General features: G+C 34.5%; 1 protein-coding gene across 3 annotated transcripts in view; it reads right to left on the bottom strand.

Annotated features, from left to right (window-relative positions):
* The window catches only part of LOC137628107 (uncharacterized), a 134,675-nt gene that overhangs the window by 6,052 nt on the left and 123,623 nt on the right, over positions 1-5,000 (bottom strand). The window lies entirely within an intron of this gene.

The following is a 5,000-nucleotide window of genomic DNA, read 5'->3' as shown; positions in this document are numbered from 1 at the left end:
TAACCTCACCAATAGGAAAGTGGCCACTGAATAATTACAGTACAGTAGTTAACCCCTTGAGTGAAGGCTGTATACTAAGTTCCTCTCCGTACTGGGCTATTTACCCTATTGGAGCCCTTGGGCTTATAGCATTATGCTTTTGCAACTAGGGTTGTAGCTCAGCCAGTAATAATGATGATAAGAAGAAGCTGGTACTAATTAGATCAGAAGAGTAAAATGATTGATAGAATAACCTTATGCACATTAAAGAAAAGTAAATCCATCACTTTAACATAAACCAAATGATGTCTATAGAAGGATGAAAATAGGATTAAATAGGGAAATCTCATTTATCTGTAGGACCTGGCTAACCAATATAATGAATAATATTTAAAGATACACCCACAGCCCTGAGATCTTAGATTTTTTATATAGTAAAAAAGAAAATCATGTGCACACCATCTTTTATTGTTAATTTTCCTGTTGCCTGTTATTATTCTACCCAATCAAACCCTATCCTGTACCTTCACAGTATAACGAACAACATTCAGACAAAGAAAGTTTTTAGTTTCATATAATTGTTTTTTTCCCCTTTTCTCATTCAGACATACCATACACAATCTTAGTCAGTAATTCGGTTGTTAATCATAAGGCCCTCGTTTTCAAACTCAAACAGTTGGGAGTGGGTGGGTCGTTTCTTAGTATTATTATTGATTTTTTAAGTAATAGATCTCAAAAGAGTTGCTGTTGATGGGCACCATAGTGAGTATAGGAATGTGATATCTGGTGTTCCACAGGGTAGTGTTCTTGGCCCATAACTTTTCATACTATATACACATGACATGTGGTTGGGCCTAGAAAACAAGCTTGTTTCATATGCAGATGATGCTACTCTCTTTGCATCAATTCCATCCCCTGAATGTAGAAATGGGGTTGCTGAATCCCTTAATAGAGATGTAGCTAAAATTAGTGCATAATGCAAATTATTGGGCATGAAGTTGAATCCTAACAAAACTCAAAGTATGATTGTAAGTAGATCAAGGACAGTGGCTCCTCAACATCCGGATCTCAGTATTGATAATGTTTCTTTAACTTTGTATGACTTTAAAATTTTATATGCGATTCTCGACATAAATTTACTTTTGAGAAACACATTAGGTCTGTGTCTTCTTCCATTGCTAAAAAAATTGGCTTATTGAGAAAGTCTTTCAAGATTTTCGGTGATCAATCTATTCTGAAGGAGTGTTTTAATTCTTTCATTCTACCTTGTTTTGAATGTTGTTCTCCTGTCTGGTCTTCAGCTGCCGATTCTCATCTTAATTTGTTGGACAGAAACTTACGGTCTATTAAATTTCTTATTCCTGATCTAGATATTAATCTTTGACACCGTCGTTCAATTAGTTCATTATGCATGTGGCATAAGATTTTTCATAACTCTGACCATCCTTTACATTCAGATCTTCCTGGACAATTCCATTCTGTTCGTAATACTAGGCAGACAGTTAATTCTAATAGCCAGGCCTTCTCCATCATGAGGGTCAATACTACAGTATTCTAGAAGTTTTATTCTAGCCGTGACCAAGTTGTGGAACGATCTTCCTAATCGGGTAGTTGAATCAGTAGAACTTCAAAAGTTCAAGGTTGCAGCAAATGTTTTTTTTTTATGGAACAGGCTGACATAAGTCTTTTTATAGTTTATATGAAATCAAAATCAAACCATTGTTCTCTAGTCTTGGATAGTGCATTAGCCTCTGTACCATGGTCTTCCACTGTCTTGGGTTAGAGTTCTCTTGCTTGAGGGTACACTCGGGCAAACTATCTATCTAACTTCTTTTCCTCTTGTTTTGTTAAAGTTTTATAGTTTATATAGGAAATATTTATTTTAATGTTACTCTTCTTAAAATATTTTATTTTTCCTTGTTTCCTTTCCTCGCTGGGCTGTTTTCCCTGTTGGGACTCCCTGGGCTTATAGCGTCCTGCTTTTCCAACTGGGGTTGTGGCTTAGCAAGTAATAATAATAATGATGATAATATATGTTTTGACGTTGTTACAGGTTTTAGAATGATTTATTGTTAATTTGTTCCCATCATTTCCTTATTTCCTTTCCTCACTGGGCTATTTTTCCATATTGGAGCCCTTGGGCTTATAGCATCTTCCTTTTCCAACTAGGGTTGTAGCTTGGCTAGTAATAATGATAATGATAATATTGTAACGACCATGCTGTGACATCTCACTTGTTATCTCATTATAATCCAGTAAAAGCATTTTCTTTTTCAATCTTTCAACCTTTTAACTAAATCTGCCAAGCATAGTGAAAGTTGATTTTACCCTTGTAATTCTACTTCATTTAGATCTTCCTTCATTAATCTCTATTGAATTCAAAATAGATCCCATATTGATACATTGGTTGATACATTGGTTGATACATTGGTCTTTGTTTATTTACATCTATTAATTAAATCCCATTTCCCAGTTACAACTAGTTTATATAATTTGATCATCAGTATGATTTTTTTTTCTAATGTGTACTTTGTATTTTCACTTTCAATTTTCTGACTTGTTTTTCCTCTTGTCTATATCTATACGATCCTCTCCTTTATCCTGTAAAAAATAGTTTTAACTGGAGAACAAAAATTTAAAGAGTGGTTATGGCAGTAATTAAGACAAGTAGAAACATATATGCTAAAGTGGAGTAATCACTTTGTTAGTATCTGGAATCCCTAGATTGAACTCAAACAAAAGTAGGAAGTCTTAGATACCTATGCACAGGTAGAAACAGAGTTGTGTATTAGGATATTTAGTTTTATCAGTAATATATATATATATATATATATATATATATATATATATATATATATATATATATATATATATATATATATATATATATATATAAATGCAAGTTAGGAAAAACACGTTCTTCTTGCACTTGTTGGAGAATTTGTAATGTTATTCCATTACTTAAATGTATCAGTGGCAGTTTTAGCCTTGCTGATTACTCCCCAATTTCCATAACTCCCATGTTATCTAAAGTTTTTTTTTTTTTTTGTAAAACGTTTAAATAGATATAATGAATGTAGTAATGTGTTCCCTAGTTTGCATTTTGGCTTTCTCAAAGGCCTTGTAGTATGTGGTGTCCTTACAACTTTCAATGTACATAAATCCCTTGATTTTGGAGAGAAAGTTCGTATTATTGGCCTTGATTTTAGTGCTGCCTTTGACCGTATTAATCATGAGGCCCTTGTTTTCAAACTCAAACAGTTGGGAGCAGGTGGGTCCTAAGCATCATGATTGCAAAGAGTAGTTGTTGATGGGCACCATAGTGAGTATAGGAATGTAAAATCTGGTGTTCCCCAGGATGGCGCTCTTGACCCATTACTTTTCATACTATATACACAGGCTGTGAAGTTTAGCCTTGAAAACAAGCTCGTTGCATATGCAGATGCTGCTGCTCTCTTTGCATTAATTCCAACTCCTGTATGAAGATCTTTAGTTGGTGAATCCCAATAGGGATCTAGCTAAAATTAGTGCATGGTGCAAGTTGCATGCCAGTAAGTTGAACCCTAACAAAACTCAAAGTATGATTTTAAGTAAGTCGAGGACTGTGGTTTCTCACCATCCAGATTTCTGCAGTGATAACGTTTCTTTAACTATATACAGCTCATTAAAGATTTTAATTTTGATTCTTTATTGGAAATTTATTTTTGAGAAACACATTGTGTGTTTCTTCTTCGATTGCAAAAAATGGTTTATTGAGAAAGTCTTTGAAGATTTTTGGTGGTCAATGTATCCCGAAGAAATGTTTTAATTCTTACCTTCTACCTTGTTAAGAGTATTGCTCATCTGTCTGGGCTTCAGATGGTGACTCATCTTAATTATTTTGACAAAAACTTGGTCTATTAGATTTTTTATTCCTGATTTAGATATTAATCTATGGAACCATCATTCTGTTAGTTCTTTATGCATGATCCATAAGGTTTTCTGATAAATCTGACCATCCTTTGTATTCAGATCTTCACAGACGGAACCATCTTGTTCGTATTATGATGGATACAGTCAATTCTGACAATCTTGTCTTCTCTATCATAAGGGTCAACACTACACAGTATTCTATTAGTTTTTTTCCAGCAGTGACTAATGATCTTCCTAATTGGTAGGTTGACCAAAGCACCAGCCACTCACCAGGAAGACCGGTAGGCTCTCCCAAACCCCCCATCCTTAGCTCGCAAGAAGGTGAGGTTGCAGACACTAAAACTAACGAGTTTGAGCGGGAATCAAACCCCGTCTGGCGATCACCTAGCAAAGATGTTACCAATAGGCCATCATAGCCCTATTGTCTTTGTGCGAGTGTTAACATTATGAAAATGGTATGTGCAATACAATGAATGTGTCTCCTGCCTCATCCCCTCCAAGTATAAGTGGAGGGGATCGGCTTTTCATCACCATGCTGGGCACTGCGAATTGTTTATGGTGGGAGACTTTATTCTGATCACTCACAGCAAACCAACCTAGTATGAGTGACCGTGACTAGTATAGATTTGCTGATAATGGTGATATACAAACCCTTTCATCATGTTAGGGCCTTCCCATTCAAAAAGGAATATAATTTATATATATATATATATATATATATATATATATATATATATATATACATTATATGTATACATTATATATATATATATATATATATATATATATATATATATATATATCAGTATATATGTATATACATATATGTATGTGTGTGTGTTTGTGTGTGTGCTAATTTTTTTAATTACGTGTGTCTTTTCAAGTGTACCGATTAGTTCATATCGTTTTCTGAAAGTTCTATAGGAAGAGATTCATTGCAAAATTTGGATTGCCTCTTCAAACATAACTAGTACATTTACGCATTATTTTGCTAACTCACTCACTCACTCTCTCTCTCTCTCTCTCTCTCTCTCTCTCTCTCTCTCTCTCTCTCTCTCTCTCTCTCTCTCTCTCTCTCTCTCTCTCTCTCTGCCATTCATTTTGCTGAA

Source organism: Palaemon carinicauda, chromosome 2 (genome assembly GCF_036898095.1).
Source record: "Palaemon carinicauda isolate YSFRI2023 chromosome 2, ASM3689809v2, whole genome shotgun sequence".
Lineage (NCBI taxonomy): Eukaryota > Metazoa > Arthropoda > Malacostraca > Decapoda > Palaemonidae > Palaemon > Palaemon carinicauda.
This window is presented reverse-complemented; position numbering and strand designations above follow the sequence as displayed.